This window comes from Arachis stenosperma, chromosome 10 (assembly GCF_014773155.1).
Source record: "Arachis stenosperma cultivar V10309 chromosome 10, arast.V10309.gnm1.PFL2, whole genome shotgun sequence".
NCBI classification, from domain to species: domain Eukaryota; kingdom Viridiplantae; phylum Streptophyta; class Magnoliopsida; order Fabales; family Fabaceae; genus Arachis; species Arachis stenosperma.
This window is the reverse complement of record NC_080386.1, coordinates 76,926,889-76,940,428: the sequence shown is the minus strand read 5'-3', so window position 1 is coordinate 76,940,428 and position 13,540 is coordinate 76,926,889.

The window sequence follows — 13,540 nt, the reverse complement described above, 5'->3', positions numbered from 1 at the left end:
ATTTAATTGTTTTTTAGATTTGGTTCATATATTAGTTTAGATTTAGAGTTTTTATTTCTGTTTTGATTTAGAATTTTTTAATTCTGTTTTGATGATTATGTGTTTAAAATTTTATTTATGATTTTGATTTTGAATTTTGTTTTGATAATTCTATATTTATTATTCTGATTTTTAATTCTATTTTTATGATTTTGTTTCAAATTCTGTGATAATTATGTAGTTTGACATCAATTCAGTTGAAAAAATTGGCGACACTGAAGCTAAGGAGCAATATGACCTGGTGTTGCTTATCCGAATGAATCTATAAGTGTAAGATCATCAACTGCACTGTTCTAATTTTTGTTCTAGTGTTGTTTGAGTTAATTATTTTCTGAGTTAATTAGTTGATTGTTGTTAATTATATTGTCTGAGTTAATCTTAACTTGTTTATTTTCTGAGTTAAGTATTGGCTTATTGTTTATTGTTATTAATTTTCTAAGTTTATTATTATCTGAGTTAATTATTTTTTGAGTTAATTAGTTGATTGTTGTTAATTGTCTGAGTTAATCTTAATTTGTTTATTTCTTGAGTTAATTATTAACTTATTATTATTATTATTATTATTATTATTATTATTATTATTATTATTATTATTATTCTAAGTTTATTTGTAACATCCTACCACACAGAGCTTTATGCTTAAGTCGTAAAATAGAGGTGATGTGGTATTACGACCTCTAAAATAAAATGTATATATATAATAACAGAAGAATTATAATATGTTAGGAGTCTTGAAGAATAGAGGAAATAAAAATCACGAAATAAAAGTGCAACGCTCGAGAAACGAGTTAACTTGCGTGCTAAGAAAGCTACAACTGTCAAGTGTAAAGTAACCCAAAACAGGAACAGAGAGTCAAAGATACAAAATAACGAACTCCTAACTCAGCCTGTGAAGTCAAGACTGGCCGGAGAATGTACACACACATATATATATATATATATATATATATATATAATACATATCCAAAACCTAAAAGTACGTAAACAAAATCTTGCCTCTCCATACACTCTAGGAGGATCAAAAAGAATAAGTTATGTGGAGAGAAAGCTAAGTATATATATATATATATATATATATATATATATATATATATATATATATATATATATATATATATATATATATATATATATATATATATATCATAGCATAACAAAATAACCCAGTAACCACTCCGCTTCAAGAGTCCAGACGCCTAACGAGATGCCTCTCGACCTGTATCTGAAAAACAACAACATAGTATAGAATGAGAACTGGAGGTTCTCAGTATGGTAAAAGTGCCACACACATAATATATAAGGCCCTGGAAATGTAGAGGCAATCCTAGAACGTCAACACTCAGATTATAGAGCTTAAAGTATTAAACAGAAGCCATAAAAGGTGGTTTTCTAAGAGTACCTAAACCTAACTTAGTTTAATCTTACATCTAAATCTCATACTGCCATTCCTCCATAGCTCCCACTCCATTATGCATTTCACAGACATTTAAACAGATAAAGGCAAGCATAAGAAGGTTACAAATACTGCAGGTAACAAATATACATTTAACATGGCAAGTACATTTAGGCACACCCAATTAAAGTACAAGCAAGGAATTCAAGTAATATGCATATGATGCATGCCTGTCCTATGGCTGATGAGGCTCATCTTTTGGTTATCCAGCCAACCCGACAAGTCTGAAAATACTTAGACTGTCCCCCGACGTGCATCCCCAAGAGTCTATGCATAACTTTTTATCAAATAATCAATATTGCTCATCAATGGGGGTTACATTCCCGGGAATTTATAGTGCCCGGTCACACTTACGTCGTAGGGTCAACAGAGTATCGAGCTTTGAATCTGGTACACGTGGTGGCAAGTCACGGTACTTTATCTAGGGAATCTCGTATCTCAGATCATTCAAATTCATAAGCCATATAAATAATTTAATTATAATTCATCAACATCCACATCATTCTCAATTACATCTCATTCATCATCATACATAAATCATATTCAATCCTTATCCTTCATTATCACACCTCCCATTCCGTCCATCAATAGTTCCAATTCAAAACATAATTCATTCTTTTCTAAATGAATCGAACTTAAAACATACTCATTTTTTTAATAACTCAAAATCAAACCATATAACCTTTGAATCTAAATCTTTTTAAATAATCATATAAATAAAATCTCTAATTTTTATAAAATTTCGACAGCATCTCCTCTGATGCATGGGAATTTGTTTGTCAACAAATCTCCCTCGGCAAGTATACCAAATTATCGTCAAGTAAAAACTCACAATAAAGTGAGGTCGAATCCCACAGGGATTGATTGGTCAAGCAATTTTAATTGGAAGAATACTCTAGTTGAGCTAAGCAGAAAGTGGATGGTGAATTGAAGAGAATTAAATGGCGGGAAAGTAAATGACAGAAAATAAAGTGCAGAATCTTAAATGGGGAATTAGCTAGGGTGATTAGCATGAAAGTAAATAACAGAAAATAAAGAGAATGGGTAAGATCAGAAATGGAGAAATCATTGGGTTCAGGAGGTATTGCATTCTCCGGATCAAGTTCATTCTCATCTCTTTTTCAATCAATGCATTCATTGATCTCCTTGGCAATCTTAAGTGATTGAATCCCAATTCCTTGGCAATCCAATCTCTCTAAACTTGAACAATTGTCCAATTTCTTGATTTAATTGCTCATGAGAAGAGATGAGGTATGGTCACTGATTATACCACATGTATTTCCAAATCAAAGTGTTGGTAAGGTTAAATGTCACAATACCCATCCAAACCCCAATTTGGTCCAACATGAGAAAGCATTTCTAGCATGATCTCCTCATCCCTTTTCCAAGACTCAGAGGAGATCCAATTATGGAGAGTTTCTTTCCTAAGATAACAATCCAATTAGATGAAGTTCGAAAGCTTTCTAGTAAGATCAAGAGAAAAGAAAGAAGAAGAATAATGAAAACTATGATTGATCCATCAAATTACAACAGAGCTCCCTAACCCAATGAAGGGGGTTTAGTTGTTCATAGCTCGGGAAAATGGAAATAAAGAAGAGGAAAGATACATTCTAACTCTAGAAGTTGCAGAAAAGTAAAAATATACAGAGTGTAGTTTTCTCCAATGTGCCAATCCCTTTTCTAGTTCAAAACTACTCCTATATATACTACTCTTCTTGGTCTTCTAGTCAATTCTGCAAGTCTTGGATATGGGCCTTTGATCTTAAGTTGAAGCAGTTGGGAATCGTCAGTGGGCTCAGCTTTAGTTGCAGAGAGAAAGTAATGTAAGCATGGACTTTGGCTTGGGACGTTAGTGCGTTAACGCTGAGTGACATTATGGGTTCGAGAATGTTAGTGGCAATCACTTTTCTCACTAACGTTCCCCTCATATGGCCCACGTTAACTCCAATGTTAGTGGCACTAACGTGGCCACTAACGTTGCCTTACAAACCTTCACAAGCGTTATTAGGACTCACCTTTCCCAATAACGTTGCATTGTGCCCCTAGCCCCCCACGTTAGAGCTCACGTTAACTAAGTTAACGTGGCTCTTAACGTGGTTATGTCTCATCTTCGCAAGTGTTATTGGGACTTACCTTTCCCAATAACGTTGTCTTGTGCCCCTAGTCTTCACGTTAGAGCTCACGTTAACTAAGTTAACGTGGCTCTTAACGTGATTATGAATGCCATCCCAACGTTAGTGACAAAGGTGAGTGTCACTAACGTTGACTCATCAATTTCACTCCACGTTAACTTTCACGTTAGTGGTCTCAACGTGACCACTAACGTGGGCAATGCAAGCTTGGTCCAACGTTAGTGACAAAGGTGAGTGTCACTAACGTTGGCATTGTTCCTTTCTTCCACATTAGAGTCCACGTTAACTTAGTTAACGTGGCTCTTAACGTGGTTCATTACCACATCTTGGAGCGTTAGTGGTGATCACAATTACCACTAACGTTGGAGTCTTTTTTTGTCTCCACGTTAACTACCACGTTAATGTAGTTAACGTGGCAATTAACGTGGCTCATGATGGCTTCGAGGGCGTTACTGGTGTTCACTTTTCTCATTAACGCTGTAGGCTTATCCCCATTCCACGTTAGTACCTACGTTAACTAGGTTAACGTGGATGCTAATGTGGCTCTTCCTTGCTTCCTTTGTCCTGAAATTACACAAATAAAGTGCATCAAAGCTCTAATCCAATTCATGAAATCATGCATCATCCATATTAACATTCAATCTTTGCATAATTCTCATGAAAATAATGTAAAATTCACAATATTTGTCTAAATCAAGATGTAAGTGTTCTTTTACCTAAAACTTGCCTATTTCCTAAGAAAATGCATGAAACTACACTAAAACAGAAAAGAAAAGGTCAGTGAAACTGGCCTAGATGCCCTGGCATCACAATGCCAAACTTAAAGCTTGCTTGTTCCTACGCAAGTACTGAAACATGAATGATGAATGAAAAGGCAAGAGGAATGAATCATTATTGTGGAAGTTAAATCCTTAGTTTTATGGAGTTTCATGCATAGCAACTTAGGTTCATTCCTTTACCAGGTTTCAGACCTTTATCATACCTTGAACACTTGCTTACTTACATCCCTTGAGACTTCCTAGTTATTGATCTTTCCTTCTTTTGTTTTCTCAAGATTTATTGCATTCTTCCTTTGGCTAAGTGCTCTGTAAGAGGGCGACTGGTGGACGAAATCGTGATCACTACAACTTCGCACAACTAACCAGCAAGTGCACTGGGTCGTCCAAGTAATAAACCTTACGCGAGTAAGGGTCGATCCCACGGAGATTGTTGGTATGAAGCAAGCTATGGTCACCTTGTAAATCTTAGTCAGGCAGACTCAAATGGGTATAGATGATGAATAAAACATAAAGATAAAGATAGAGATACTTATGTATTCCATTGGTGAGAACTTCAGATAAGCGAATGGAGATGCTTTGTCCCTTCCGTCTCTCTGCTTTCCTACTGTCTTCATCCAATCCTTTTTACTCCTTTCCATGGCAAGCTGTATGCAAGGGTTTCACCGTTGTCAGTGGCTACCTCCCATCCTCTCAGTGGAAATGTTCAACGCACCCTGTCACGGCACGGCTATCCAGCTGTCGGTTCTCGATCGGGCTGGAATAGAATCCAGTGATTCTTTTGCGTCTGTCACTAACGCCCCGCCCTCAGGAGTTTGAAGCTCGTCACAGTCATTCAATCATTGAATCCTACTCAGAATACCACAGACAAGGTTTAGACCTTCCGGATTCTCTTGAATGCCGCCATCAGTTCTAGCTTATACCACGAAGATTCCGGTTAAAGAACCCAAGAGATAAACATTAGAGCCTTGTTTGCTTGTAGAACAGAAGTGGTTGTCAGTCACTTGTTCATGAGTGAGAATGATGATGAGCGTCACATAATCATCACATTCATCATGTTCTTGGGTGCAAATGAATATCTTGGAATAAGAACAAGCAGAATTGAATAGAAGAACAATAGTAATTGCATTAATACTCGAGGTACAGCAGAGCTCCACACCTTAATCTATGGTGTGTAGAAACTCCACCGTTGAAAATATATAAGAACAAGGTCTAGGCATGGCCGTGAGGCCAGTCTCCCAGTGATCAAAAGATTCAAAGATCTCAAGATGTCTAATACAATAGAAAAAGGTCCTACTTATAGGGAACTAGTAGCTTAAGAATTACAAAGATGAGTAAATGACATAAAAATCCACTTCTGGGCCCACTTGGTGTGTGCTTGGGCTGAGCAATGAAACATTTTTCGTGTAGAGACTCTTCTTGGAGTTAAACGCCAGCTTTTATGCCAGTTTGGGCGTTTAACTCCCATTTTGGTGCCAGTTCCGGCGTTTAACGCTGGGAAATCTGAAGGTGACTTTGAACGCCGGTTTGGGCCATCAAATCTTGGGCAAAGTATGGACTATCATATATTGCTGGAAAGCCCAGGATGTCTACTTTCCAAAGCCGTTGAGAGCGCGCCAATTGGGATTCTGTAGCTCCAGAAAATCCACTTCGAGTGCAGGGAGGTCAGAATCCAACAGCATCTGCAGTCCTTTTCAGTCTCTGAATCAGATTTTTGCTCAGGTCCCTCAATTTCAGCCAGAAAATACCTGAAATCACAGAAAAACACACAAACTCATAGTAAAGTCCAGAAAAGTGTATTTTAACTAAAAACTAATAAAAATATACTAAAAACTCAACTAAGTATACTAAAAACATACTAAAAACAATGCCAAAAAGCGTATAAATTATCCGCTCATCACAACACCAAACTTAAATTGTTGCTTGGGGAATGAATTCCAAAAACATCTATGAAGATCAGTATTAATTAGATGAGCGGGGCTTTTAGCTTTTTGCCTCTGAATAGTTTTGGCATCTCACTCTATCCTTTGAAATTCAGAATGATTGGCTTCTTTAGGAACTCAGAATCCAGATAGTGTTATTGATTCTCCTAGTTAAGTATGATGATTCTTGAACACAACTACTTATTGAGTCTTGGCTGTGGCCCAAAGCACAATGTCTTCCAGTATTACCACCGGATACATACATGCCACAGACACATAATTGGGTGAACCTTTTCAGATTGTGACTCAGCTTTGCTAGAGTCCCCAATTAGAGGTGTCCAGGGTTCTTAAGCACACTCTTTTTGCCTTGGATCACACTTTATTTCTTTTTTCTTTCTTTTTCTTTTTCTCTTTTCCCCCCTTTTTTTTCGTTTTTTTTTGTATTCACTGCTTTTTCTTGCTTCAAGAATCATTTTTATGATTTTTCAGATCCTCAGTAACATGTCTCCTTTTTCATCATTCTTTCAAGAGCCAACATTCATGAACCACAAATTCAAAAGACATATGCACTGTTCAAGCATACATTCAGAAAACAAAAGTGTTGCCACCACATCAAAATAATTAATCTGTTATAAAATTCAAAATTCATGCAATTCTTCTCTTTTTCAATTAAGAACATTTGTTTATTTAAGAAAGGTGATGGATTCATAGGACATTCATAACTTTAAGGCATAGACACTAAGATACTAATGATCATAAGACACAAACATAGATAAACATAAGCATAAAAATTTGAAAAACAAGAAAATAAAGAACAAGGAGATTAAAGAACGGGTCCACCTCAGTGATGGCGGCTTGTTCTTCCTCTTGAAGGTCTTATGGAGTGCTTGAGCTCCTCAATGTCTCTTCCTTGTCTTTGTTGCTCCTCTCTCATGATTCTTTGATCTTCTCTAATTTCATGGAGGAGAATGGAGTGTTCTTGGTGCTCCACCCTTAGTTGTCCCATGTTGGAACTCAATTCTCCTAGGGAGGTGTTAATTTGCTCCCAATAGTCTTGTGGAGGAAAGTGCATCCCTTGAGGCATCTCAGGGATCTCATGATGAGAGGGGTCTCTTGTTTGTTCCATCCTTTTCTTAGTGATGGGCTTGTCCTCATCAATAAGGATGTCTCCCTCTATGTCAACTCCAACTGAATAACAGAGGTGACAAATGAGATGAGGAAAGGCTAACCTTGCTAAGGTAGAGGACTTGTCCGCCACCTTATAGAGTTATTGGGCTATAACCTCATGAACTTCTACTTCTTCTCCAATCATGATGCTATGGATCATGATGGCCCGGTCTAGAGTAACTTCAGACCGGTTGCTAGTGGGAATGATTGAGCGTTGGATAAACTCCAACCATCCTCTAGCCACGGGCTTGAGGTCATGCCTTCTTAATTGAACCGGCTTCCCTCTTGAATCTCTCTTCCATTGGGCGCCCTCTTCACAAATATCAGTGAGGACTTGGTCCAACCTTTGATCAAAGTTGACTCTTCTAGTGTAAGGATGTTCATCTCCTTTCATCATAGGCAAGTTGAATGCCAACCTCACATTTTTCGGACTAAAATCCAAGTATTTCCCCCGAACCATAGTAAGCCAATTCTTTGGATCCGGGTTCACACTTTGATCATGGTTCTTGGTGATCCATGCATTGGCATAGAACTCTTGAACCATTAAGATTCCGACTTGTTGAATGGGGTTGGTAAGAACTTCCCAACCTCTTCTTTGGATCTCATGTCGGATCTCCGGATATTCACTCTTTTTGAGTGAAAAAGGGACCTCGGGGATCACCTTCTTCAAGGCCACAACTTCATAGAAGTGGTCTTGATGCACCCTTGAGATGAATCTCTCCATCTCCCATGACTCGGAGAAAGAAGCTTTTGCCTTCCCTTTCCTCTTTCTAGAGGTTTCTCCGGCCTTGGATGCCATAAATGGTTATGGAAAAACAAAAAGCAATGCTTTTACCACACCAAACTTAAAAGGTTTGCTCGTCCTCGAGCAAAAGAAGAAAGAAGAGAGTAGAAGAAGAAGAAATGAGGAAGAAGGGAATGGCTTTGTGTTCGGCCAAAGAGGGGGAGAAGTGGTGTTTTGGTTGTGTGAAAATAAAGGAGTGAAGAAGGGTTTATATAGGAGAGGGGGGGCTCATGGTTCGGTCATGTATGGGTGGGTTTGGGAGGGAAAGTGGTTTGAATTTGAAGGGTGAGGTAGGTGGGGTTTTATGAAGGATGGATGTGAGTGGTGAAGAAAAAGATGGGATTTGATAGGTGAAGGGTTTTTGGGGAAGAGGTGTTGAGGTGATTGGTGAATGGGTGAAGAAGAAAGAGGGTGGTGGGGTTGGTGGGGATCCTGTGGGGTTCACAGATCCTGAGGTGTCAAGGAAAAGTCGTCCCTGCACCAAGTGGTAAGAAAATTTGCGTTTTGTGCCAAATCTGGCGTTAAACGCCGGGCTGGTGCCCATTTCTGGCGTTTAACGCCAGGTTCTTGCCCTTTTCTGGCGTTTAACGCCAGTTTGGTGCCCCTTTCTGGCGTTAAATGCCCAGAATGGTGCCAGACTGGGCGTTAAACGCCCAACTGCTAGCCTTACTGGCATTTAAACGCCAGCAACATCTTCCTCCAGGGTGTGCTATTTTTCTTTCTATTTTTCATTCTGTTTTTGCTTTTTCAATTGTTTTTGTGACTTCTCATGATCATCGACCTACAAAAAACATAAAATAACAAAGAAAAAATAGATAAAATATAACATTGGGTTGCCTCCCAACAAGCGCTTCTTTAATGTCAGTAGCTTGACAGTGGGCTCTCATGGAGCCTCACAAATGCTCAGAGCAATGTTGGAACCTCCCAACACCAAACTTAGAGTTTGAATGTGGGGGTTCAACACCAAACTTAGAGTTTGGTTGTGGCCTCCCAACACCAAACTTAGAGTTTGACTGTGGGGGCTCTACTTGACTCTGTTTTGAGAGAAGCTCTTCATGCTTCCTCTCCATGGTGACAGAGGGATACCCTTGAGCCTTAAACACAAAGGATTCTTCATTCACTTGAATGATCAATTCACCTCCATCAACATCAATCACAGCCTTTGCTGTGGCTAGGAAGGGTCTGCCAAGGATTATGAATTCATCCATGCATTTCCCAGTCTCTAGGACTATGAAATCAGCAGGGATGTAATGGTCTTCAATCTTCACCAACACATCCTCTACAAGTCCATAAGCTTGTTTTCTTGAATTGTCTGCCATCTGGTGCACGAATTTATAATCCGCACAACTAACCAGCAAGTGCACTGGGTCGTCCAAGTAATACCTTACGTGAGTAAGGGTCGATCCCACGGAGACTATTGGTTTGAAGCAAGCTATGTTTATTTTATTATTCTTAGTCAGGATATTAATTAAAATTATAAGTTGGAATTATTAGATTTGATTGGAACAAATAAAAGAGAATAACAGCGTTACTTGTTGTGCAGTAATGAGAAATATGTTGGAGTTTTGGAGATGCTTTGTCCTTCGAACATCAACTCTTCCTTAAAATCCTTCAACACACGAAAAGTCCCTTCCATGGCAAGCTCTATGTAGGGTGTCACCGTTGTCAATGGCTACCTCCCATCCTCTCAATGAAAACGTTCCTATGCTCTGTCACAGCATGGCTAATCATCTGTCGGTTCTCAATCAGGTTGGAATAGAATCCATTGATTCTTTTGCGTCTGTCACTAACGCCCAGCCTTCAGGAGTTTGAAGCTCGTCACAGTCATTCAATCCCAGAACCCTACTCGGAATACCACAGACAAGGTTTAGACTTTCCGGATTCTCATGAATGCCGCCATCAATCCGGCTTATACCACGAAGATTCTGTGTAATGAATCTAAGAGATACTCATTCAGTCTGATGTAGAACGGAGGTGGTTGTCAGGCACACGTTCATGGTTTGGGGAAGCTGATAAGTGTCACGGATCATCACCTTCTCCATAATTAAGCGCGAATGAACATCTTAGATAAGAACAAGCGTGTTTGAATGGAAAATAAAGGAATTGTATTAATTCATCGAGACGCTGCAGAGCTCCTCACCCCCAACAATGGAGTTAGAGACTCATGCCGTCAAAGAGTATGTAATTCAGATCTAAAAATGTCATGAGGTACCAAATAATTCTCTAAAAGTTGTTTAAATAGTAAACTAGTAACCTAGGTTTGCAGAATATAAGTAAACTAAGATAATTGGTGCAGAAATCCACTTCTGGGGCCCACTTGGTGTGTGCTGGGGCTGAGACTAAAGCTATCCACGAGTAGAGGCTTTTCTTGAAGTTAAACTCCAAGTTATGACGTGTTTTGGGCGTTCAACTCCGGATCATGACGTTTTTCTGGCGTTTAACTCCAGACAGCAGCATGTACTTGGCGTTCAACGCCAAGTTACGTCGTCTATCTTCGCGCAAAGTATGGACTATTATATATTGCTGGAAAGCCCTGGATGTCTACTTTTCAACGCCGTTGAGAGCGCGCCAATTGGACTCCTGTAGCTCCATAAAATCCATTTCGAGTGCAGAGAGGTCAGGATCCAACAGCATCAGCAGTCCTTTTTCAGCCTAAGTCAGATTTTTGCTCAGCTCCCTCAATTTCAGCCAGAAAATACCTGAAATCACAGAAAAATACACACACTCATAGTAAAGTCCAGAAATATGATTCTTGTTTAAAAACTAATAAAATTCTATTAAAAACTAATTAAAACATACTAAAATCTACATGAAATTACCCCTAAAAAGCGTATAAAATATCCGCTCATCACAACACCAAACTTAAACTGTTGCTTGTCCTCAAGCAACTAGATAAATAAAATAGATTTTAACAGAAATTAAGAAGTAATAATATTTTAGAGTTTTAAATGAAGCTCAGATTCTTATTAGATGAGCAGGGCTTGTAGTTTTTTGTTTCTGAACAGTTTTGGCATCTCCCTTTATCCTTTGAAATTCAGAATGATTGGCATCCATAGGAACTCAGAATTCAGATAGTATTATTGATTCTCCTAGTGTAGTATGTTGATTCTTGAACACAGTTATTTTATGAGTCTTGGCCGTGGCCCTAAGCACTTTGTTTTCCAGTATTACCACCAGATACATAAATGCCACAGACACATGACTAGGTGAACCTTGTTCAGATTGTGACTTAGCTTTGCTAAAGTCCCCAGTCAGAGGTGTCCAGAGCTCTTAAGCACACTCTGTTTGCCTTGGATCACGACTTTAACCACTCAGTCTCAAGTTTGTAACTTGGACCTGCATGCCACAAGCACATGGTTAGGGACAGCTTGGTTTAGCCGCTTAGGCCTGGATTTTATTTCCTTGGGCCCTCCTATCCATTGATGCTCAAAGCCTTGGATCCTTTTTACCCTTGCCTTTTGGTTTTAAGGGCTCGTGGCTTTTTCTATTGCTCCTTCTTTTTTTTTTGCCTGCTTTTTCTTGCTTCAAGAATCAATTTCATGATTTTTTAGATCATCAATAATATTTTTCATGTTCCTCATTCTTTCAGGAGCCAATATTCATCAAATTCAAAGTACAAGTTATGCACTGTTCAAGCATTCATTCAGAGAACAAAAAGTGTTGCCACCACACATAATTAATTATAATTTTTATTATTAAGAACTCGAAAAATATAGATTACTTTTTTATTCTAAAAAAATATCTACTACTTTATTCATGCCTGATGATGATGAGAAAAATAAATTATAGCTTAATTGGAAATAAAATCAAAATAGACATACTAATTACTACTACTAAATATCTCCTAAGGTAAACTTCTATAATACTACTATCACTAAGTTAAAGCAGAAAAATTGGAACTCAGCAACCTGTTGTTTTGAGGGGTAGATGTTCCTCTAATCTGTGGGGTGCTTTTCAAGGATTAATTTTTTGGCGCTTTAGCTCCCTTAGATCACGCCCTTGCTCTTCCTGTTCCTTAAGCAGTTTGCAAAGCATGCTACTTTGATTGTTCTGTTCTTCCTTTATTTGGTCCATAGCTTCTTGCAATCTGGAAATAGAAGCCTCAAGATGTTCCCAATATTCGAATTGAGGCAGTTCTGGGAGGGCTTCCTGTACTCTCCTCTTGGCTGAATCATCTTGTTGCTGTTGTCTGACCATTGATATTCCAGTGATTGGCCTCTCAACTGGAATATACTCTGTTATTCCCATCTTCACTCCGGCATCTTTGCAGAGCATAGAAATTAAGCTTGGATAGGCCAATTTGGCGTCCTTGGAATTCCTGTTTGCTATTTTGTATAGCTCACATGAGATCAGTTGATGGACTTCTACCTCTTTTCCCAACATGATGCAGTGAATCATGACAGCTCTTTGATGGTAACTTCAGAACGGTTGCTGGTGGGCAATATGGAACGCCCAATGAAATCCAGCCAGCCTCGGGCTACTGGTTTTAGATCTTCTCTTTTGAGTTGAATTGGGGTGCCAGTGGTGCTGGTAGTCCACCTGGCTTCAGGGATGTATATGTCCTCTAGAATCTTGTCTAGACCTTTGTTTACCCTCATCATTCTCCTGTTAAAGGAGTCTGGGTCATCTTTCAGTTGAGGAATCTTAAATATCTCCCTGATCTTGTCAGGATGAGTATGAACAATCTTTCCTCTGACTAAGGTCCGATGGTCATAGAGAGCAGCTCCAATTATTCTCTGCCTGTCTGTCTGCCATAAATTAGCATAGAACTCCTGAACCATGTTTCTTCCCACTTTCGTTTCAGGATTGGTCAGAATTTCCCAATTCCTGATTCGAATTTGCTCTTGAATCTCTTGATATTCATCTTCTTTCAGATCAAATTTGACTTCCGGGATCACTGATCCGTGACTCATTATTTTGTAGTAATGGTCTGAATGTTCTTTAGTTAAGAACTTCCCTTGATTCCAAAGTGGCTTTGGAGTACTCTCCTTCTTGTCCCTTGGGGTGGGTTGTTTTCCTTTAGGGGCCATGATCTTAATGAGTATGTTTTTATGATCACGGATAACCACACCAAACTTAGAGCTTTGCTTGTCCTCGAGCAAAAGAGAAGAAAGAAGAGGGATAGGAAGAGAGCAAGTGTGGCAAGGTGATGATGAGTGGGGCGCCGAACTCAATATATGGGGAGGGGGGTGTTAAATTTCGAAAATAAGAAAAGGATAAGATAGAAGATATGATTTATAAAAGATAAATATGATGAGAAAAAGATA